The 24,508-nt window shown below is 44.9% G+C and overlaps 1 protein-coding gene across 2 annotated transcripts in view; it reads left to right on the forward strand.

Annotated features, from left to right (window-relative positions):
* Window positions 1-648: 648 nt before the first annotated feature.
* The window catches only part of LPAR3 (lysophosphatidic acid receptor 3), an 82,155-nt gene continuing 58,295 nt past the window's right edge, over window positions 649-24,508 (forward strand). Inside the window, exon 1 of one of the 2 annotated variants that reach the window (XM_025288367.3) lies at window positions 649-844. The gene's annotated coding sequence lies outside the window, so the exon portion shown is untranslated. Of the gene's footprint in view, window positions 845-1,096; window positions 1,178-24,508 lie in introns of those variants that run through there. The other variant, XM_044944773.2, reaches the window with a different exon arrangement.

Genomic DNA, 24,508 nt, shown 5'->3' on the forward strand with positions numbered 1-24,508 from the left:
GACTTTAGAGAGAACAAAGTCTTCATGACAAACATTGTTTTACTTTGCACCTTCCTTCTTTACCAAAGGTGGGTCAATGGAGGCTTTATATTTCAGCTTTGAGAAACAGTATCCAAGACTCTTGACCCCAAGAGGCCCAGAATTCTCTTACAAGAAATTTAAATATTTTGTGTTCCCTGTTGCAATAAACAGGTGCCTAGGAAAGGCCCCGAATCAAATGTCTGTAAACACCCTTGGCTTCTGGGACTGCCTGCTCCCTTAAAGGGCTTTGGGATTCGAGTTTTAGAGCAAGAGGCCAGCTGCCTCCCACGTGATCTGTACTTTGCTGAAGCCACTTCAAAGGAATCTCTCCCCGCAGAATGAGGAGAGGTACAGGGGGACAGTGCTTTAATACAGGGCTCCAAGCTATGGCTCTGTAGGGCCTGTGGGTGCTAGGGGTCCTTCAATGAGTGCCATCTCCTGGAGGCCGGTCGCACTCCTGAGGACCAGTCCCAGGCAGAAGGGCATCTGCAGAAGAGCCCCGAGAGCCGATCCGTGCCTCGCCGGTGGGGGGCGCCCTCCCGTGGGAACAGTCGGGCCGGGCGGAGCGGGAGAGGCGGAGCAGGGCGGGACGCGGACCCTCCGCCCCCTGGGCGCCGCCCCTCGCTCTGCCAAACTTTGGGTTCCCAGCGGGTCTAAGCGGCCACTGGAGAGGAGGCGCGCCGCCGCCCTCCCGCCCGCCCGCCGCGTCGTCCGCCGCTGCTAGCGCTCGGCCCCCGGTCGCCTGTCGCGCTCGGCCCCGAGGGCATGCGGCAGCAGCAGCGGTCCCGGTTCCCGGGCTCGGCGGCGCGGGCGAGCGTGAGCGGTGAGTGGGGCGCGGAGCTCGGGGAGGGTTCCCGGAGCTGCAGCCGGCCGGGCTGCGTGGGGAGGTCGGGGCGCATCTCTGCCGGGCCCAGCCCGCGGCTTTTTTGGGTTGCCTGGCGTCTAGCCCGGACCCCAAACCTATTCCATGTACCTTGGACAGACCTCTTTGGGCGACGTGGAGCACATCTTGCCCTTTCCGCCTTTCTTTTTTCCCCGCTAGAAGTAAAAAGCCGTCGGGATGTAGAATCCGCGCTGCGTCGGTCCCTGCTGTGAGCTGGTGGGCTGGGCGCAGAGGAGCGGAGAGCCGGGCGCAGGTTCCGCTGCCTTTGCACAGGTGCTTCTTTTCCAAACTCGATCTTGCAGCCGTCGATGGTGAACTGAGGTTCTCCAGTAGAGCCCACAGATACAACATTTTTCAGCCATCAACTCCGCCCGGGGTGGCGGTGTGTTAGTTAGGGAACAGTTTGAACCATGCGAGGCATCCAAAGATTTGGGAAATGGTTATTATGAATTCACTAGTAACTCTGTCAGGGGCAGTGCTTTGAGAGTAAGTGAAGGTCCTGACGGTCCCCCTCACCACCTGCAGACAAAAGTGCTTTGTTCTGTAGCAGTGTTACTTTATTGCTTTCCTTCAACAAGTTACAACTACCTAAAATTGCTTAGAAATTTCTCAAGCAAATACTTTGAGGAGTGACTGTGCTATTGGAAACAGTTTAGTTTTATTAAGGGAATCATTAAAACTGCCCCCAAAATATGTGGGCCATTTTTACACGGCATTTTCCACGAAATGTTACTTGTTACTGTCACTGCGGTGTGTTTCACCCCCCTCACTTCTTTGCTGCCCTGGGTATTACTTGGCTTTGGGATATTATTTTAGAAGTTAAGAGCTTCTTTCAGCTTCTCACTACTTTTGTAAGTCAGAGAATAAAGTAAATGCCAGTCACAGGTGATCCCTCTTCACCAGTCAGTTATTATTTCATGCACTGCACAGCATATCATCAATGCATGACCTTTTGTATTGCTAAGGAGAGATACTGGGTTTTCCAGTGAGCTACTTAATCAGGGGTTGCTAACCTTGCTTCCGATAAGGAATTTCATCCAATTTTGTGTGTTCTGATCCAGTGAATAGAATTTTCCTTTTTTTGAACAGAAGTGATACAGTTAGAAACACACCACTTCTGCTCTCTTAACACCATGCTTGTCCAAAGTGAGCTGTTCTAAAATACACCAGCAAGCAACCCCTGCCAGTGAGGTTTCTATACTTGAGATAAGCTTCTGGAGGTGTCTCTTGTACCATGCTACTGTATATATCCTGTAGTGATATCCAGTCATCTGGACATAACATATTCATTGTTATGTCAATATAAGTACCAAGTGCGTGCATGTGTGGTATGCATGCTCAGGCATATCCGACTCTTTGCAGCTCCATTGACTGTTGCCTGCCAGGTTCCTCTGTTCATCCATGGGATTCTCCAGGCAAGAATACTGGAGTCGGTTGCCATTCCCTTTTCCAGGGGTTCCTCCCAACCCAGGGATCGAACCCATGTCTCTTACGTCTCCTGCATTGGCAGATGGGTTCTTTACCACCAGCGCTACCTGGTAAGTCCATATAAGTACCAAGTACCTAGAAAAACAGATTATTTGAACACATTTTTCAGGTTTTCTATTTTTGTAGCTTTAACTCTAAGTAACACATTTCTTTTCTAAATCTTACAGATGCATAAATAGTAGTTACCAGTCTCTTTATATTATTAGGTCAGGTCTAGTTAAATATCTAGGTTTCCCTGGTGGCTCAGTGATAGAGTCTGTCTGCCAACACAGGAGACTTGGGTTTGATCCCTGCATCAGGAAGAATCCCTGGAGAAGGAAATGGCAACCCACTGGGAAATCCTATGGATAGAGGAGCCTGGTGGGCTACAGTCCATGGGGTCACAAAGAGTTGAATAGGACTTAGTGACTAAAGAACAATTTACATATCTGGATGATTTACAAGGTGTTTAATTGAGCAGATCTACGTATGTTTTCTACAAATGAAGACTAAAATGAAAACATTTCAAAATGGGATAATTTTCCATTTATGTTCATCAGAACCTATTTGAAAATCTACATGCTAATCCACTCTCATTTTTCCAAAACACATAGACACAGAGGAACCCCTGCACACACAGCACCATAGCCAGTTAGCAATCAAGGCACACACCCTCAAAATGGTGCACTCATGCCCGAGGCTGGCTGCCTCTCTGCCAGGTTTTTCATCTTGGAGCAAAAGTCCACCATAATCTAAGCCTAGCGTCTGATTTCTTTGGGCTGTGGCTGGGGGAATCATTGTAACTCTAATGGGAATTGCTATAACTCAAATTACCCATTAGCCATTCTCTGTGGAGTATACATTAGTTCAAAATGCTTTCTGGACTGTGATTATACCCAACAGAGTGGTTAAGTCTGATTGCAAGGTTCTAAATGGCAGAGCCCAGGCCCAGGGCATTATTACTGTGGTGTAAAGAGAAGAGCTGGGCTTTGCAGTCAGACCAGCCTTTGTTCCAGGCCAGGCTTTGCGACTATGAATACTTCGCTTCACCTCTCTAATTTCCTTGTCTGTAAAAATGAAGATTATATCCACCTCCCAAGATGAAAAGAGAAAGCACTTAGTGGGGTCTCGATGTATAGGAAGTACTCCTTAAATGTTGGCTGCCCCCTTTCCTTCCTGCTGCTAAGTCGCTTCAGTCGTGTCCAACTCTGCGCGACCCCATAGACGGCAGCCCACCAGGCTCTGCCATCCCTGGGATTTTCCAGGCAAGAACACTAAAGTATTGACATTTCTATAAACATGCTACTAATGTACATTGTACTGATTAGAGTGCAAAGAGAGATTCCCAAGTCCTGGGTGACTTAAAGATGTTCTTCTCACTTCTCTTACTCATTTTCCTGCTTCCTCGCCATGGCCCTTTTACTCTCTGTCCATTGTTTCTCCTGAAGGTACTGAGCTGCCCCCTCTCTGACCTTTGTCCCTCATCCTGGATTCTTTGTGTATGTGGAGGAATCCCCTGGAACTTAGTCCTGCCATGGCTGGGAAAGGTGGAGGTGAGGGGTGCAGAGCTGAGTGAAAGCCCCAAGAGTTTGTGCCCTTACAGTGCTGGGTTAGAGAGGCAGTTTGGTGTACAGGGATCTGGGTTCTAATCCCAGCCACACTTGAGTGAACTCTTGTGACCTTGAATAAATCGTGTATCATCTTTGAATCAGTTTTCTCATTTGCACAATGGGGATAATAATTCCTTTTCTAGCTACCTGCATTGGTTGTGTTGGGTCCCATTAAATCAGGTATGCAGAAGAGCTTTGTGCCCGGCCAGGGTCACATAACGGAGAAGGCAATGGCAACACACTCCAGTACTCTTGCCTGGAAAATCCCATGGACGGAGGAGCCTGGAAGGCTGCAGTCCCTGGGGTCGCTGAGGGTCGGACACAACTGAGTGACTTCACTTTAACGCACTGGAGAAGGAATGGCAGCCCACTCCAGTGTTCTTGCCTGGAGAATCCTAGGGACGGGAGAGCCTGGTGGGCTGCCGTCTATGGGGTCGCACAGGGTCTGACACGACTGAAGTGACTTCACAATAGCAGGGTCATATAAATGTTGGAATTAAAGAGGCAGGGCCTCCAGATATGGGGCAGACAGGCTGTAGGGGTGGGAGGATCTCCACATGGGTGTTGGACGTGCTGAGTGAACTTGCTGCCTCCTCAAGGAAGAAATCCTGCCAAAGGCTGCGAGATTGCTCCGTGGGAAATATGAGAGGAAGAGAAACTTCAGGACCAAGATTACCTAACATTGTATGATCGAAGGTGCAGGGCAAAGGTCCAAAGAAGTTTTCATTCCATCTTAGAATTACCTGTGCTGTCTGCTCATCTCAGTTCTTAGTAGACAGAAACATAGAGTTAACTAACCAGCCAGTGAGTCAGAGCAGAGTGGTACTGGCGATCATCAGACATTAAATTGGGGTGCCCCATCCTGTCCCTGGGCTTCCCAGGTAGCACCGGCGGTGAAGGACCAGCCGGCCAATGAAGGAGACAGAAGAGATGTGGGTTGATCCCTGGGTCAGGAAGATTGTCTGGAGGAGGGCACGGCAACCCATTCCAGTGTTCTCACCTGAAGAATCCCATGGGCCCAGGAACCTGGTGGGCTACAGTCCATGGGGTCGCAAAGAGTTGGACAGTACTGAAGCAACTTAGCAGGCATGCACAAGCCGTCCCCACTGGCCTATGCCTACTTGGTAACTTGAGTCTTCAAGGCTTACTCTGCAAAGCACTAAAGTGACTCAAGGCTTTCCCCCTCCTACCCCAAACAATTAAGCTTATTATTTAATTCAGTCTGAAAGGTGTGTGTTGCTCTCTGTCTGACTTGCCTGGTGAGCCAGGAGAACAGAGCCCAGTGAAAGGAACATCTCACTTCCTGGGTTCTACCCCCTCTTCCCTCTCCAGGCTGATGTCTTCATCCTTATTGCTCTTCATCTCGTGGCCTGGCCTCTGTGGCCCTGACCCCTAGCCTCTTGTCCCATCTGCCTACTGCCTTGAACTCCTCACTTGCCTGTTCCCCTCCCTGCTCCCGTGGACCTTGCCTCCCATCCTCAGGTGTGAATTATTCATACAGCCAAGTCTGGGCCAGACTGAGTGTCACTCTGAAAAACAGCCTGCCCCACCCCTTCCTAACGATGTTAGTCAGCCCCTGAAATTACTCATCAGCTCTCCTGTGTCTTTATTGTTCCCTGGATGTTTGGCTGGAGGACCTACTAGCCCTGGTTGATTCAGCCTTGTGCAGCCTGATATGGTATCATCAGGGTGGCTTGGCAGGTGGCAGGGATGGGTTGGAGGGCATTTTATCTCCTCCATAAGTGCCACTAGTTTGCCCAAAGGCTCTCCAAACAAATATGCAATCTGAATAAAAGCAGTGTGCTTGCTTTGTAAATGCACCTTTAAGGCAAGTCCCCTGGTCTCCCCTTTCAGTCATGCTGCCTCCAGACCCCTCTTTTTCAGAAAGGCTTGAGCTGTCCCCAGATGGACTCAGAGCATGTAAATCAAAGGTGGGCAGTAGAGTCCATCACAGATGTTCACTTCCCAACTGCTGCTAAGTTGCTTCAGTCGTGTCCAACTCTGTGCGACCCCACAGATGGCAGCCCACCAGGCTCCCCCGTCCCTGGGATTCTCCAGGCAAGAACACTGGAGTGGGTTGCCATTTCCTTTTCCAATGCATGAAAGTGAAAAGTGAAAGTGAAGTCGCTCAGTCGTGTCCGACTCTTAGGAACCCCATGGACTGCAGCCTACCAGGCTCCTCCATCCATGGGATTTTCCAGGCAAGAGTACTGGAGTGGGGTGCCATTGCCTTCTCCATCACTTCCCAAAGGGAGCTAGAATCCAATGTTAAGGCTCAGAACCCTTGAGAGTAACTAGTTGTTGAAGATCAAAGCAAGGCATTGGGTATAGAACATCCCTGAATAATTTGCCTCGTGCCCTGGTTGATTTCTAATAGGTGAATCCTTTGAATAGGAGCCCTTTCCCTGAACTAAACTGTCACATGGGTCTGGCAAGGAGAAAATAAGTATAATCTTTTTCTATATCCCCATGGCATTAGGTGGAAAAGGCAATGACACCCCAGTCCAGTATTCTTGCCTGGAAAATCCCATGGACGGAGGAGCCTTGTGGGCTGCCATCTGTGGGGTCACACAGAGTCGGACACGAGTGAAGCAACTTAGCAGCAGCAGCAGCATGGCATTAGGATTAGTCAGGGTTCTCCAAAGAATGGAACCAATGGGATAGCTATTTATCGGAGGGTGTTTGTTTTAAGAATTGACTTAGGGTCATGGAGGATGAGAAGTCACACAGTCTTGCCATCTGCAAACTAAAGAACCGGCAAAGCAGGTAGTGTAATTCAGTCTGAGTCTGAAGGCCTGGGAATAGAAGCTCTGATGTCTGAGGACAGGAGATGTTATCCCAGCTCAGACAACAGGGAATATTGGCTCTTCTGCCTCCTTTTTGCTCTATTCAGTCTCTCAGCATACTGGATGATACTCAGCCACTTTGCTTGAGGATCATCTTCTTTACTCAGTCTACAGATCCAAATGCTAATCTCTTCTAGAACCACCCTCATGGCACACTTACTTACCAGCTACCTGGGCATCCCTTAACCAGCCAAGTTGCACATAACAATAATCCTTGCACCACCAAACCATGAAGTTGCCATTGTTACAACAGTACCATCCAATCCACAAAGCCCACCCGTATTTCATCAAGAGTCCCCCAGATGTCTCCTTTTTTCCTGCCTGATTTGGGATTCATGTTAAATTTGTCATGTTGTTTTCTAGAATAGTTCCTCAGACTTTCCCTTTCCTAAAGCCCTTGCAGTTATACAGGTCTTGCATACAGTAGATGACTCTCAGCCTGGGTCTGGCAGGCATTTCTTCCCAACCAGACTTGAGCATATGTTCTTGGCAGGATGCTCTGCTCTTCTCAGCACATCACATCAGAAGGTACACAATATCAGCCTATCCACCACTGGAATTTTGGCCCTAATCACCTGATTATGTTGGTATCTGCCACATCTTCCCACCTTCAATTCACCATTTTTCCCTTTGAAACATATTGGTGTTTGTGGAGAGGCGTTCTGAGATTATTCTAATAGCCTGTTCCTCATTAAACCTCTACCTAAAGCCTTATTGGGATTCCCTGATAGCTCAGTTGGTAAGAATCCTCCTGCAATGCAGGAGACCCCAGTTTGATCCCTGGGTTGGGAAGATCCACTGGAGAAGGGATAGGCTACCCACTCCAGTATTCTTGGGCTTCACTTATGGCTCAGCTTGTAAAGAATCTACCTGCAATGCGGGAGACCTGGGTTCAATCCCTGGATTGGGAAGATCCCCTGGAGAAGGGAAAGACTAGCCACTCCAGTATTCTGGCTTGGAGAATTCCATGGACTGTAAAGTCCATGGGGTTGACGAACAGTCAGACATGACTTTTTATTCTTCCCTGCTGACTTCTACCAGAATCAGCTACCTCTCTGAAGGTTGCCAAATGGTGATTATTTAGTTCCATTACTCCTTTCACATTTGTTAGTTGGCATTCAATTATAAGGAAGAACTTGCTTTCTCCTTCATGCATTTATTCATTATATTAGGACGTATTCGTGGATTCCTTTTGAATACAATATGTTGAGATCTTGTACTATCATTACTTATTTTGATGCTCAAATTGTTCTCAGTTTGACCAGTTGAGAGTCCCTCTGAACTGGCTCCTTTGTCCTTTTGGCATCTTTATCATTCACTGAGCATTTTAAAGTTTTCTGTCATCACGAGATATCTCAGGCTTATCTTGTACTTTCCCTGACCTGGTTAGTCATCCCTTTTGGTAGAGAATGGTATTTAGAAAACAAGATATGGAAGGTTGGTGTGCCATTGTTACTGGGTATTGTTGCCTTAGATCTCTCAGAGGACAAAACTAGGAAATATATGTATATATACATATACATTTATAAATTGTCTACATAAGGCCATATATTATAAAATCATGAGTTCATACTAAGACCTCCAATTCCAATCCAACACCCAAGGATCTTTCTAGTCTTACCTGTTTATATATTTCTATACATCATCTCTGACAGTTAGAAACTTGACTCCCATTGCCTTCAGTATTTTTACTTATTTGTTCAAAGTAGCTCATCTCTCAGCCACAAAGGCCATCCTGCTTCCTCTGTGTCCACTTCTCTTCCCACTGCTGCCTGTCTTTGACTGCCAGGCCTGTTAGCTCAGGCATGTGTGCAGCTTTATTATCAGCCTCCAATCCCTCCAGCTCCCTATGGTTCCCCAACTATAGCCCTTTCTTCCTTGCAACTCCCCAGATTCCCTTTCATCATAACTGCATTCTCAGCCACCTGCTGGCCCCTCAGTTCTGGAGAGGGAAGAAAAGAGAAGGCAGAGGAAGAGAGAAGATGGGAATGATAGAAAGCAAAAAGAGAAATAGTATATACATTTTAAAAAGTTTCCATGGGTTGATACTAGGTCAACAGTAGCCTTTCTTAGTTAAGTTCTAGTCTAACTTCGGTAGTCAGATAATTGATGTCTGTGGCCTAGTTCAGCTGGTAAACTCTGTTGAGTTGATGGGGAAGGTAAAATTCGTTAGGAGAAACTATTTCTTAAATTATATCATTCAACATGTAAGAAGTAAACTGGGTTGCTTGCTCTTCTGAGTTCTCTCTGAAGGAGGCAAACTAATTAATCACTATTTTCTATCTGTACTTAGAGTTTTAGCCATTTTCATTTGATAATGGATTTTCCCCATAAACGCTTGTCAAAAATTCTAAGCAGAGATACATTTACAAATTTTATTGACATTTACCACCATCATATTATATTACTTCTAGAATCACTAAATGTTTGCAAAAGGCATTAATGTCATTATGAAAAACAATCTGCATATTTTATTTCTCATGGGGTTAGAGGATTAACTACTGAAAAAAAAGAGGCTGCAGTGGTCAGTGTGGTGGAAAGAGCCCTGGGCTTGAAGGATGAGAGCTGGTCCGAGTGAATCAGTGTCTCCTGGTTTTACTTTTCTCCTCTGTGAGAGGGAGAAAGCTATACTGCCCATCTCACCATGGGCTCAATGGGAAAAGAGACATGAACTCACCTCGAAAACTGCTCATTGGTTTTTTAATGAATATATTTTGATGGGTTACTCCAAGATCCAAAGTGGTAGAGGAAGTGTAGTAAAATTATTAGAAGATTAAACATCAGGTTTAATTTCATTGGGTGAAGATTAAACACCCAGCTGGCTAAACTCCATTTATACTTTTTCTCTGGGGCTGCATGTTTCCAACTGGTAGTGAGAAACACCAGTTAGTGACCCTGGACAGGGTGGTAGAGGGGAGACGTCTTGAGGTTGTAACGCCAGTGACCCAGCCAGCCTGAGTGAGGGATTTCCTCCTTTGATCGTCCCTCCCTGGTAGTCTCTCTTGGGATCCCCGCCCCCACCTGTTGGGAACAGACTTGCCTGTTGCTTTACTGGACTTGTCTGACGCCTCTGGACCTGGAAGTGGGCTGAGAACTTTACACTGGCTGTTTCATTCACTTTGTCCCAATAACCCAATAACCTGACAAGTTAGTCTTGTCTCAGTTTCATAACAGAGAAAATTGAGGCTCAAAGAGGATAAGTAACTGTCCTCGTGTGTACATGCTCAGTCGTGTCCAACTCTCTGTGACCCTGTGGAATGCAGCCCTCCAGGCTCCTCTGTCCATGGGATTTCCCAGGCAAGAATACTGGGGTGGGTTGCCATTCCTTCTGCAGGGGATCTTCCTGACCCAGGGATGGAAACCCAGGTCTAGTGCCACCTGGGAAGCCCAACTGTCCCTCAGGCCCCACTGACAATAACAATACAGCCTCTGTGTCAGAGACTACTCTGAATGCCTCATTAAATCTCACAGTAGTCTTAGGAAGAGGGTACTGTTGTTACCCCCATTTTATAGATGACAAAATTAGGGCACAGAGAGGTTAAACCTGGTAAGCAAGGCTTTGGGTTTACCTGTTGGCTCAGTGGTAAAGAATCTGCCCACCAGTGCAGGAGACACAGGTTGGATCCCTGGGTCAGAAAGATCCCCTGGAAGAAATGGCAACCCACAGCAGTATTGCTGCCTGGAAAATCCCATGGACAGAGGAGCCTGTCAGACTACAGTCCATGGGGTCACAAAGGGTCTGATACAGCTGAGTGACTAAACAACAACAACAAAAGCAAGGCTTTACACTCAGGCCAGTTATCACCAGAGGCCATATTCTTTTTGGTCTTTTGATATCCAGTTTCCCCAACACCATTTGTTGAAGAGACTGTCTTTTCTCCATTGCATATTCTTGACACCCTTGCCAAAGCTCAGTTGATCATATACACATGAATTTATTCCTGGGCTGTCTATTCTGTTCCATTTGTCTATGTGTGTCAGTCACTCAGTTGTGTCCGACTTTGTGACCCCATGGACTGTAGCATTCCAGGGTCCTCTGTGCATGGAATTCTCCAGGCAAGAATACTGCAGTAGATAGCCATTGCTTTCTCTAGGGGATCTTCCTGACCCAGGGATCAAACCCAGGTCTCCCACATTGCAGGCAAATTTTTTACCATCTGGGCCAACAGTGAAGCCTCCATTTGTCTATTCAGTTCAGTTCAGTTCAGTCGCTCAGTCATGTCCGACTCTTTGCAACCCCACGAACTGCAGCATGCCAGGCCTCCCTGTCCATCACCAACTCCTGGAGTTCACTCAAACTCACATCCATCGAGTCAGTGATGCCATCCAGCCATCTCATCCTCTGTCTTCCCCTTCTCCTCCTGCCCCCAATCCCTCCCAGCATCAGAGTCTTTTCCAATGCATCAACTCTTTTCATGAGGTGGCCAAAGTACTGGAGTTTCAGCTTTAGCATCAGTCCTTCCAAAGAACACCCAGGGCTGATCTCTTTTAGAATGGACTGGTTGGATCTCCTTGTAGTCCAAGGGACTCTCAAGAGTCTTCTCCAATACCACAGTTCAAAAGCATCAATTCTTCGGTGCTCAGCTTTCTTCACAGTCCAACTCTCACATCCATACATGACCACTGGAAAAACCATAGCCTTGACTAGATGGACCTTTGTTGGCAAAGTAATATGTCTGTCTTTATGTCATACTTTTTCTGATCACTGTAACTTAATATTGGTTTGAAGTATGTTTTGAAACCAGGAAATATGAGGCCTCCAGATTTGTTCTTTCTCAAGATTGTATTGGCTATTTGGAATCCTTTGTGTTTTCACATGAATTGTAAGATTTTTTTTACTATTTCTGTAAAAAAAAAAAAGTGCCATTGAGATTTTGATAGCAATTGCTCTGAATTTGTTGTATAGGCATCTTAACAATCAATTCATTTAAGTTCAGTTCAGTTGTTCAGTTGTGTCCAATTCTTTCTGATCCTGTGGACCTTAGCACACCACGCCTCCCTGTCCATCACCAACTCCTGGAGTTTACTCAAACTCATGTCCATTGAGTTGGTGATGCCATCCAACCATCTCATCCTCTGTTGTCCCCTTCTCCTCCTGCCTTCAATCTTTCCCAGCATCAGTCTTTTCCAATGAGTCGGCTCTTCACATCAGGTGGCCAAAGTATTGGAGCTTCAGCTTCAGCATCAGTCCTTCCAATGAATATTCAGGACTGATTTCCTTTAGGATGGACTGTTTGAATCTCCTTTCAGTCCAAGGAACTCTTTTTTTTTTAATTTTATTTTATTTTTAAACTTTACATAACTGTATTAGTTTTGCCAAATATCAAAATGAATCTGCCACAGGTATACATAAGAGTCTTCTCCAACACCACAGTTCAAAAGCATCAATTCTTCGGAGGTCAGGTTTCTTTATAGTCCAACTCTCACATCCATACATGACTGCTGGAAAAACCATAGTTTTGACTAGATGGACTTTTGTTGGCAAAGTAATGTCTCTGTTTTTTAATATGCATCTAGGTTGGTCATAGCTTTTCTTCCAAGGAGCAAGCGTCTTTTAATTTCATGGCTGTAGTCACCATCTACAGTGATTTTGGAGCCCAAGAAAATAAAATCTCTCACTGTTTCCATCTTTTTCCCATCTATTTGCCATGAAATGATGGGACCAGATGCCATGATCTTAGTTTTCTGAATGTTGAGTTTTAAGCCAGCTTTTTCACTCTCTTCTTTCCCTTTCGTCAAGAGACTCTTTAGTTCTTCACTTTGTGCCGTAATATCTTAACAATATTAGGTTCTAATCCATGAGCACAGCATGTCTTTCCATTTACTTATGTCTTCTTCAGTTTCTTTCACCATTGTTTTATGGTTTTGAATATACAAATATTTTGCTTCCTTGGTTTTATTAATTCTTAAGTATTTTATTAATTATAGTGCTATTGTGAATCAGATTGTTTTCTTAATTTCCTTTTCAGTTTGTTTATTGTTGGTGTTTAGAAATGCAGCTGATTTTTGTATGTTGATTTTGTGTCCTACAACTTTACTCAATTCGTCCATTAGTTCTAACAGGTTTTTTTTTTTTTTTAACGTATGTGGGATCTTTAGGGTTTTCTACATACGAGATCATGTCATCTGCAGACATAAGTTTATGCCTTCCTTTCTGATGTGAATACCTTTTATGTCGTCATCTTGTCTGATTCTGGCAAGAACTGAGATACTGTATTGAACAGAAGGGGCCAGAGTGAGTATCCTTGCCTTGTCCCTCCTGATCTTACAGGAAGAACTTTCATTTTTCACTGTTGAGTATGATGTTCATTGTCAGGGCCTTGCTCTTTAACCACTCTGCTCACCTGTTTTACTAGTAGTACTTGAACCCAAAACCCGTGTTCTTCCACCACACCATGTCGCCTCTCCTCTGCTTCCTCACCCTCTTCTACCCACGCCTTCCTGCTTCCCTGCTTTGTTTCAAGCAGCAGAAGAGGGAAGTGGCAGTGCCCTAGGCCTCATCACGGCAGTGCTGGGCCCATACTTTCAGGCAGGTGAAGAGTCTTTCCTGGACTGTAGGTAGTGTCGTGTAGGTATAGGATGCTTTTGGTATTCGCCCTTGTTAAATTGAAGTGTTAGAGCATGAACAGTGATTCCAGAATGCCAGTTGCATATTCCATGGAATTTGGGGGAAATTTTGAGTTAACTGACTTTCTTGGGAAGTAATATCTACCATTTATTGAGTACACCCTATGTGCTAAGGATCTTGCTAGGCGCTTTATAAACATTGCTTTCATTATCCTTTCAACAATCTATATAGTTGTTGTAGTTATTGTGCTGTAGTTACCTTTAGAGAGGAAGGAAAAGGCTCTGGCCAGATCAGTGATGTGCCAGGTTAGAGGTGTTGCTGATAGTGAAGAGCCTACGTCTGACCCAGGGCCAGCTGTCGCCAAAGCTCGTGCTGCTTTCTCCCTGCTCCCCAGCCTCCTGTGTATCACAGCCTGCCATACTTTCCTTGAAAGGATTTAGATGACCAGAACTCCACAGGTCTGGCCTTCCCCTCTCTAAACCCTGTTTTAAATACTCATGGTAAATGTCCATTTCATTGCTTATTCTGACTGACAAACATTCATTATACAATAGAGGGATAGAAGCAAGCAGACCACAACAAAATAAAACTCCCATTCTGAAAAGTGGAAGACACCTAGGAGCCATAGGTGTGTAAAAATGATGAACCACTGCCGGGCAGGAATTATTAAGGTTTCCCTGCCTCAATCCCTGCTTCTACTCTCTGGGAGAGTCTTCCTACTGGCCTTGACTTTGACTCTATCGCCTGGGAAGTTCTTCCTTGTCCATTACCCTCTATAGCCATATCTGAAATGGATGTTGGAAAGTGTGAGCTCCATGCCACGCTGTAGCTTCCATGGCAGTATGGTTCCTTAAAAAGTTTACAGTCTTCTGATCTGTTTGCTTCTGGTCAATTCCATACACCAGTTACCATATCCAAGTTCTATTTTGGACCAAGTTCTTTAGCATTCCTTATTTCCAAGCTTCTGTCTGGGCCCATCTCTCTCTTCCTCTCCTTAGTGGTCTCTACTCTGACTTCCTCTAAAACACAGACTTGGGCAGGAGGGTGCACGCTTACTCTGATCTTTCCTATCACCCTGACTTCTTTGTTCCAACGCCATGTTTTACTGAGCGGCCTTTGAGAAAGGCTATGAGCAACGATACTATTTTCTGGTCTTTGCAGTTGTAGAAGCAGCTAACTTTTCTGATCCTCCAAGGCCTCCAGCTCCTAGGTACTGCCCATTTTTCTCCACTTTTTGCTTACAAATGATCCTTGCCTGAGCTCATCTCTTTCTGGGAATGCCTGTCTAAGAGCTAGGGCTTCCCAGGTGACTCAGGGGTGAAGAATCTGCCTGCCAATGCAGGAGACACAGGAGATGCTGGTTTGATCCCTGGGTCAGGAAGATCCCCTGGAGAAGGGCATGTCAATCCACTCCAGTATTCTTGCCAGGATAATCCCATGGACAGAGGATGCTGATGGTCTGCAGTCCATAGGGTCACAAAGAGTCAGACGTGACTGAGTGAGCTCACACACACACACACACACACACTAAAAACTGTGAGGAGCAGCCATTGCTTGCTCACAGTATGTTTCCTTCCAACACTTGCACCTAGAGCTGCAGGCTTCTTTGGCAGAGAGGCCCCCAAATACAGTGATTTGAAGATGACAGAAGTTTTTTTTTTTTTCTCTCTTGTTAATAATCCTGAGGTTTGGATTTGAAGGGCTATTTTTATTTTGTTTCTCCACCATCTACCAGGGTAACGTTTCTCAAACTCCCTTTGTTTAAAGATAGATTTCTTTACAGCCAGTATGCTGAAGACCAGTATTTTGGTCTGGACTCCACAGATCATGCATTTGTATTTCATAACAATGTCAAATTGTGACAGACATTTCTAGGTGTTTATTCATAATTTCTGTAGTTTTATCTGTTTATTAATGGAAAGTTGTCCCCGGATGACTTTGAGTTGTGCTTCTAGGGCTCTGCCTTGGTCTGAATGTTGAGTGCCGGATCACAGGCCTCTATGAGCTCCAGCACGCAGGAAGGTGAAAGAGCATGAAGGTGTTGGGCTGCTCCAGGGCTAACCTGGGAGCTGTGCTCTTCATTAACGCTCACAGTCCATTAGCAAGGAGTTAGCCACACGACCACCCTGGCTGTAAGGAGGCTGGGAAATGGAGTGTATTACTCTGTACGAAAAGGAAGACAAGATCTAACAATCTGTGCCATAGACCATAAAGCCAAGAATGACGAAAGAAATAATTATGAGAGAAGTCACAGGGCAGCAGACAGTCATGGGCAAGTGAGTTGGAAGAACTGTCCTGAGCTCAGTGTCCTGTCACTCAGAACAGGACCTCTTGGAAGTGGAGTCTGGGGTTCTGCTGGCCCTTTTATGCAGCCTGAGGGCCACAGGCTGGTAGTGTGGTGAGGTTAACAAGGGGGAAGTTCGCTCAAGAAGGGGCCAAGAACCATTCTCAGGAGGAAATCCAGAAATGAGATACACAGATTTGGCGTTAGGATCCACAAGGCTGTGTTCAAAGTGCTGGGGCAGAGGTGGATCTGATTGCCTGAGACGCTGCAGTAATCAGGATCGGTGGAGCACCGGGAAAGGGGTTATACTAGTCTATCCTGAATCCAAGCAAAGCCCTGGAAGAGGGAAAACAAAAGATCCTGGCCAATGTGAGCTGGGAGAAGTCTCTCCAATCCCAGACCTCTCTGCCAGCTTGCAAATGCTATGCTACAAACAACCAGTAAAACCCCAAACCACCCTTGCTTTAGCCCCTGAGTTAAAACCTGGTGCTTAAGCCTCAAACTTTGTTCCTATTCCAGCAGCTGAACTGAAGGAGGTTTCATCCCATCCTGCACAGGTGCTACCCTCATGGTGACTTTCTTGTTTATCTTGGAGGCAGTTTGGGAGCTTAGCATGAGAGAGAGAGGACATGAGCAGTGTCAGGGCTTGAGCTAGTTCTAGAGCCACCATATAGAGGAAATAACTTAAGCAATCATAGCTCTGGTGCAAGAAAGTTTAAAGGGAAAAGAAGAGAGACCTGAGGGCCGAGTCTAGGAATATGTACACTCCAAGGCTGATGGAAGAAAGCGTGACAGAAATATTGAGGACAGTGGAACGAGAACCAGGAAAGAGTAGAGTCACAGAGGCTTGGGAGGGGAGTTTCAAAAAGAGAGTAACTCTCTGTCCATATCCACAGTGAAACCAAAGAAAAAGAGAGACTGGAAATAAAGGATTTGTTATTGAATTATTCAGTAAAATTGAGCATATTTTTATTATGTGCTGATTACAGGCAAGTTTCTGTGTTTGTGCTTCAGAGAACAGGGAGACAGAAGGATACCAGCTCTGCCCAACAGGTTTGGAAGTGAGGTGAAGACAAATAAATATTTAATACGGTGTGTTGAATGCCATAGGAGAGGTACCAAGTATTTCATAGCCGAATTTCTTGAAAGAATAGCCTATACTTTCTTTCTACTTCTGTATCACCCAGGCATCATTCAATAAAGTGTGATCAAGTTCTTGCCCCCTCTACTCCCAACCAGCAAACTAAAACTAACCAACACATGAACTAGACACGTGTTGTCCATGCCCATGGACATGCCCATGATGCCCATGTCCATTGGGCATCAGGTGCACAAATTTAAGTAAGAAACTGGTGGCCTTTCAGAAGCTTGCAGTCTGGTGGTCAAGGCTGACTCTGAGACAGAGGTTGCTTCTACAGTGCAGTAACAGAGGAGTTCCCCCCAGCGGCTAAAAGAATCTGAATTTAGTAAATAAAGAGTCACCTTAGGAGAATGAATGTATATATGTCTGAAAGTTCCAGGGGTATACATGTGTATAGGTTCCAGAGTTAAGGACTGCCTCTGGCCTCCCCCAAGTGTGTTTGTATTCATTTTGGAGGAGTAAAGGTGATGAATGCTGGAATAAGATGAGACTGTTGATGGAATGGAGATGAGCTGATTCCTGAGCCCCTCCCTCTCCCTCAGTGCCTTAAGCCCCCATGCTCTTTGTCTACTTAGGGACTAAGTCTGGTTCATGTCCGCAGGGCCTAAAAATCATCTGCCATCATAGCATCACCACCATTATAGTATCTCCACCATTTTAGCATCTCCACCAGCCTGCAGAGCTTCTGGGAGAGCAGCACTCGTCCAGCAGCCCCCGTGGCTGGCCCTGCCACTGGAAATGCCACTGTGGAGGGTGGATCAGTGGTGCCACCAAAAGGCAGCCCTTGTGGCAATGTCTGCCTGGCCTCAAATCAGGTGGCAGTGCCCCTTGGTTCAGGTTGTCATTACCCTGCCCCTCTCCACCCGACCCTCTTCACAGGACCTTAAGGAAAAGTCTGCTGCTTCTTTCTCTCCACTTCTAGTTTCAGACCTGGCTAACCTGAGGCCCAAATGAACACCTCAACCCATGTCATTTATTTCCATGGTATATAAGACCAGGAACTCAGAGCTGGGACTGATGCTGGAGTACACTGCAGGACATCCATGAGGTAGACTCCAGCATGCAGGGATCTGTTGTGCAGTCATCTTGCTTGTATATAACCCCTGAGGCAGATGCGTATGTGCTCAGTCGTGTCTGACTGTTCCCAACCCCATGGACTGTAGTCTGCCAGGCTCTTCTGTCCATGGGATTTCCCACGCAAGAATACTGGAGTGGGTTGCCATTTCCTACTGCAAGGGATCTTCCTGACTCTGGGATTGAACCCATGTCTCCTGCACCTCCTGCATTGGCAGGCAGATTCTTTACCACTGAACCACTAGCGAAGCCTGCATATAACCCCTAACTGTGGGCAAATCACTCATCGATTGAATTACTTAGTATGTGTAAGGAAATTTGCTAGGGTTCTGGCATGACTAAGGGGACATGGGGAACATCTAAAGAATTGTAAAACTGGCCCATGACTTTGAGAATACTGTTTATTCCTCTTTCCTTCTCTGAGAGTTGCTACATTTATAGCTGGAAATATTATGTGTGCTTGATCATATAAAAGATTTAAGAAAATCTATAGCATATTAACACCTTTAAAATAACACTGTTGTATTATAATATACTTGAAGATGATATCTGTTTCACTACATGAGAGTTAATTTGGTATCTGGAGGAGGGGGTTGATCACCTGGTAACTGGGGGAGGGCAGAGTTCATGAAAATCAAGAGATGGTGCAATGACCCAGAGCTGGAAACAGCAAGGAGCTGTTAACACCCCTCAAGCTGAAAGCCAAGGAGAGGGGGAAGGGGAGGCTGCCAGTAACGAGAGGCTGCCTGCCAGGTACTAACCCGGCCAACTCAGAGCAATATGCCAGGGAGTGAGTAGGGGAAGTCAGTGTCTCAGCTCTGCCCCACCCCCTCCTCTTCATCTTTCACTGTACCTCTCGGTAGGAGCTGCAGGGCAAGGAAGCCAGTTGATGTGTTCCCAAGAGGGAAAAGAGCAAGTGGAGAGGGTCGGAGAGGGAGCTGGATGGGCAGATGGTTGAAATCAGGCACAGCGTTCTCTTGTCTTTTACATGCACTTCTGTGACCTGATTACCTTAATACAGGTGTGCTGTTTTACTTCTCGACGCGCATAGGATGGTAGAGGGGGATGGAATGGGGATGGCTGTGAGACTCCTGCTTTAGTGACCAAGCAGCGGTGCTCTCCTTTAGAGCCTCTGAAGCTTTCATTAAAACAACAATTTCCCTCTATAGTCACATGATTTTAAAGTGTGATTTTCCTTTCTGTATCAAATTTCAGGATTCAAACAGGCACTAACCTGGGCAGACATGCTTTCTAGAAGCAAGGAGGGGTCACTGCAGGTCACTATTCACCTGTTACTGGGAACAGCAGGGGACTATTTGGAACACACCATGTCAGTGAACTCCGGGAGTTGGTGATGGACAGGGAGGCCTGGCGTGCTGCGATTCATGGGGTCGCAAAGAGTCGGATACGACTGAGCGACTGATCTAATCTGATCAGATGTAGAGTAGGAGATTCTTGAACATCCTTCTCAGTACCAGAGGCAGATTTAGTCACGAAATGGATCGAGCCAGGGAATGAATGCAGTATGTGGTTATGTTAAGACAAGCAGTTTGGGCCAAAATTTTCTCTTGTGAATTTTATAATGAAAAGAAATCTGATTTTCTTCTTCTGAGAAGTCATTGCCTGTAAGTAGGAACTTTGAAATTTCTCAAAATATATCTTCACAGAGTGACAAAGTTCTTTGTACAAAAAATATCTCTTTCAGGGATGAATGTCCACATTTTAAATTTTGGCATTCTCTCCTCCTTCAAACATGTGATTACATGATGATCTAAGGATCATTTGCTACATAATAGAACATATGGAGTTATATGTAAATATTATTCATTTTAAGCATTCTGATTAGCATCTTTACTTTTAAGATGGCCAAAATGTATGTCATCTGTCCAGCCTAATGAATTAGAGGAGATTAAAATTGTATACAATTGACAGAGTAAACACAGTTAAAGATTTATATTACATGTGGATAAGCTGAGTCAGAGAATTTGCTGATCACGTAAAATCCATGTCTCACCTCTTTTATTTGGTTTAGTTCGGTATGTTTTCAAGTTTGCTTTCCTGTTTAACCAAGAGGTTTAAGACAGTCCTCAGTCAGTCATCAGTGACATCTGGGGAACAATACGTTTGACTCTAGTTGTTTATTAAACAAGTTCTTGGGTAGAAGCTGTGTGTTTACAGCCTGCGCTTTCATAAATCCACCCACCTGATGGAGAGAGAAAGCAGTGATCGATCAGCTGACATGCAACAGGCGGTCCTCCCTACCTACAGGGCTTAGAAATGAACCCTGACACAGTCATCTGTTTATTCTGCTGAGCTCTCGGTGCCGTTTCCCCTGTGTGTCACCACTCGAAGCTGAAGATGGCTCGAGGCACGGAAGTTTCTCATTTCCCAGGCGCACCCGGTTGTGCCTGCTCCTCCCGTGTGTCTGCTGCTGGGGCACACCACTCCCAGTAGCGTCTCTCGGTGTACCGCGGGACCTGGATGCTAAGCGGAGAACAGGGGTCGAGATCAGAACAACTTTATGTGCCTGAGTTTACCATTTGCTCTTAAACAGAGTAATGAAACTTTTTAACAGAATTGAGTTTAACTTGCTTAAGAGAAATGGTCTAGTGTATTCAGAGAGGGTAGCAGATTTGTAGTAGCTGTACGCTTAGCAGGTAGCCCTAATATAAATGTATGAGCTTTACCTGAGAATATCGAGGATCCCAGTCTTCTGTCATGGACGGTTATCAGTTTCAGTTGAATCTCCAATAGATGGCTGCTCCTCTGTGTTATTTTGCTATAGCAAAAAGTAAAATTACTGCTTTTGAAACCTACGGGCTTTATTTATTTTGAAATTGCTGCAATATAGCAGAGATGACATCCTCTCCCCTCTCTTTTTAAAATCTATTTTAGATATTATTTGCTTATAGGACAATTTCATATTTACAGAAAAATTGACCAGATAGTATAGAGTTCCCATGTTATACCCCTACTCCTATTACTAACATCTCCCATTAATATGGTGGATTTGTTACACTTAATGAACTGATATGGAAACATTATTAACTAAATATTTATTTAGTTAGTTATCCTCAGATATTAATAATATTATATAATTATAATAACTGCATATAATTATTATATATAATCACATATATAATTATGTACTTAATATATTTAAATTTATAAATTATATATTTATAAATATATAAATATACTGTTTATATTATAATTATATATATTCTATAATAATAAATATAATATTCATTCAAATATTCTCACTTTTTACATAATATTCCTTTTCTGTTCAAGGATCTGAGATACACATTATATTTAGATGTCATGTCTCCTTAGGTTCCTCTTAGCTGGAACAGTTTCTCAGATTTTCTTTGTTTTTGATGACTTTGATGATTTTTGAGAATGTCTTCCTGTTGGGATTTATATGAGGTTTTTCTCAGATCAGGCTGGGATTATGGGTTTTGTGGGGGTTCCTTGGTAGTTCAGCTGGTAAAGAATCTGCCTGCAAGGCAGGAGTCCCTGGTTCAATTCCTGGGTCGGGAAGATCCCCTGGAGAAAGGGTAGGCTACCCACTCCAGTATTCTTGGGCTTGGGCTTCCCTGGTGGCTTAGATGGTAAAGAATCTGCCTGCAATGCGGGAGACCTGGGTTTGATCCCTGGGTTGGAAAAATCCCCTGGAGAAAGGCATGGCAACCCATTCCAGTATTCTGGCCTGGAGAATCCCCATAGAGAGGAGCCCGGCAGGCTACAGTCCATGGGGTCGTAGAGTGGACACAACTGAGTAAGCAGCAGCAGCATGGTTTTGGGAAAGATTACAGAGTAAAGTATCATTCTTAATGTATCTGATCAAGGTTACAGGCTAGCAGTGTGACTGGTCACTGTTGATGCTGACCTTGATTACCTGGCCGAAGTCATGTTTGTCAAGTTTCTGTGCTGAAAAGCGGACCACACCCTGTCATGCTCTCTTTGGGAAGAAGCTACCATGCACAGTCCACATGTAAGGACTGGGAGAGATGTTCCCCTCCCGGGGAACATCTACATAATTTATCTGGATTTCTTCTGCATGGGAGATTCATCTCTTCTTTTTCATTTATTATATTTTTCAGTCTTTTATTTCCATCAGTATGACTAATAGAATTTTTTTGAATACTTTGGGTGATAGTCCAATCCTACTTTACTTTGTTGCTCAATTGGCCTAGCTTTGGCCATTGAGTCCCCTTTTTCTTTGAAAGTTGTGTTCAAAGAGGAGTCATAATTTCTGATGTCCATACAGACCGGGGAGGGGTCTCTACCATGGGACTACCCTTCAGACCACCCTGATTTGCCTGCTCTTGTGAAGTTTCTGTTCCAAGGTGGCAAACACCACTCCTCACACCTCTCATCTAGCAGGGCTGGGAGCCAAGTCTACAGAGGAAAGTGAAAGAGTTCTGAGACCCTAATTAGAGAGTATGCAGCAGCAGAAGCAGCAGCAGAAAGTAATAATGCTCAGTTTGGGTAAACAGGCAGGGTGCATGTGGGCACATGTGTGCTTCATTTAATTCTGCATTGGACTAGTATCTACTGAGTGCCTATATGTGCTGGGCATTGTTCCACGTGCTGGGGACATGCCACAATAGCACAAAGGCCCCAGCTTCCTAAGCATATGGGGAGACAGACCATAACCCCAAGTAGACAGTGTCAGGTGGTGAGAAATGCTGTAAAGAATAATAAAGCAAGGGACAGGGTGACAGTGCAGTTGGCAAGGGGTCGGGTGGGGGTTTGGAGACGTGCTCTTTTACAAAGTGGCAGGGAAGGGACTCTCTGATGAAGTGATGTTTGGACAGGAATGAGGTGGCAGAGTGAGCCCTGAGAATATCTAGGAGAAGAGGCTTCTGAGCAGAGGGGCAGCAGTTTAAGGGCCTTGAAATTCATGGCTGAAATGAACCTCAGGGACCATATGTGGAGTTAAAATATCCCATGCTATCCCAATTTTGCCATTAACATGAATTAGTAAGAAGAATTTAGTGCACAAATGTGGTTGATTGGCAGGAGTGGTCTCTTTTCTGGTTGTTAGTGTACCAACTAACCTGATCTCCAGCTCCCATCTGGCTGGGGTTTCCAGAGAGGAGAGGAGAGTTCTACACTTGTGGACCACAGGAAACGAAAATGTGCACAGCACCAACAGATCTTGTTTTGGAGGTACCCTGTTTCATCCTAAGGGGAAAAAGAAAGTGTTGTTGAAAGCCAGCTAAAAGGCCAGCAGCAACTTGTCTCCCAAGATGTAGTTTGAAATAAGCAGCTTGAGTGGTTTTCACATGTTTTAATTTTCATAATTGTTTCCACATTATGGGCTGGCTGGACAGTGTTTTAGAGAATCAAGTTTGGGAGAGTCTAAATGAAAGCTTTGCTCCTGAAGTTTTCATTTGGATTCTACATATAGACTTTCTAAACCATCATTTTCTGAAGTCTTAAATTACTGAAGTTTAAAGTTGTGGTAATACCTCCAGAGTTTAATATCTTTTGTTTCTGGGTCAAAACTATTCAAACTTGGAAGGAATGATGCTAAAGCTGAAACTCCAGTACTTTGGCCACCTCATGCGAAGAGTTGACTCATTGGAAAAGACTCTGATGCTGGGAGGGATTGGGGGCAGGAGGAGAAGGGGACGACAGAGGATGAGATGGCTGGATGGCATCACTGACTCGATGGACGTGAGTCTGAGTGAACTCTGGGAGTTGGTGATGGACAGGGAGGCCTGGCGTGCTGCAATTCATGGGGTCGCAGAGAGTTGGACATGACTGAGCGACTTAACAACTGAACTGAAAGTTGTGGTAATACCTCCAGAGTTTAACATCTTTTGTTTCTGGGTCAAAACTATTCAAACCCTCTATACCTTTAGTATAGGAAAAAAAAAAAAAAAGAAGAAGAAGAAAGGAAGAAAAAGAAAAAAAAGCCAAGTTTGAGATTTGGCAGAATTCAAGTTGAACAACATTAGTCTTAAAATTGTATTGTGTGGCCTGCTTACTATGAAATATGAAAGCGTATTTTCAGAAAAAATGCCTTTTCCTATATTTCTCAGGACTTTAAAAACAAAATAAAAACCTAAAGGGTATTTAGGCTGTCCCAATTTTTTTTTAATATGCGTATAACACAAGACAGTCTTTGAACGTGATTTGATGGGATCATTCTATTTTGGTAATTCTGTGGTTATTGTAAGTATGACTATAGTTCTCAGTCTGTCTGGTATTTCATTGTCTGTGGAGAGAAAATGTAGTGTTGTAGAGAAGCTTGCGAGCTTGGGAGCACAGCTGCCTCAAGAGAAGCCAAGGTCTTCCACTTACTAGCTGTGTGACCTTAGGCGAGGATACTTCAGTTTCCTCACCCGCACAATAGATCATATAATAGTATCTGCATCACTGTGGGTAGGATTAAATGAGAAGACCTACATAAAATGCTTAGTCCAGCATCAGGCACAGAGTAATCACTCAAATATTAGCAATTAAAAATAGTAATAGTAAAGTCAAGATATTAAGTAACTAACCCAAGAACACGTAGTTAATCAGTGAAATTCTTCAACTGGCATAGTTAGTGGGTGATGTGTAAGTCATCAAAGGCATTTAACCGAACCTCTTCCTTT

Source organism: Bubalus bubalis, chromosome 6 (genome assembly GCF_019923935.1).
Source record: "Bubalus bubalis isolate 160015118507 breed Murrah chromosome 6, NDDB_SH_1, whole genome shotgun sequence".
NCBI classification, from domain to species: domain Eukaryota; kingdom Metazoa; phylum Chordata; class Mammalia; order Artiodactyla; family Bovidae; genus Bubalus; species Bubalus bubalis.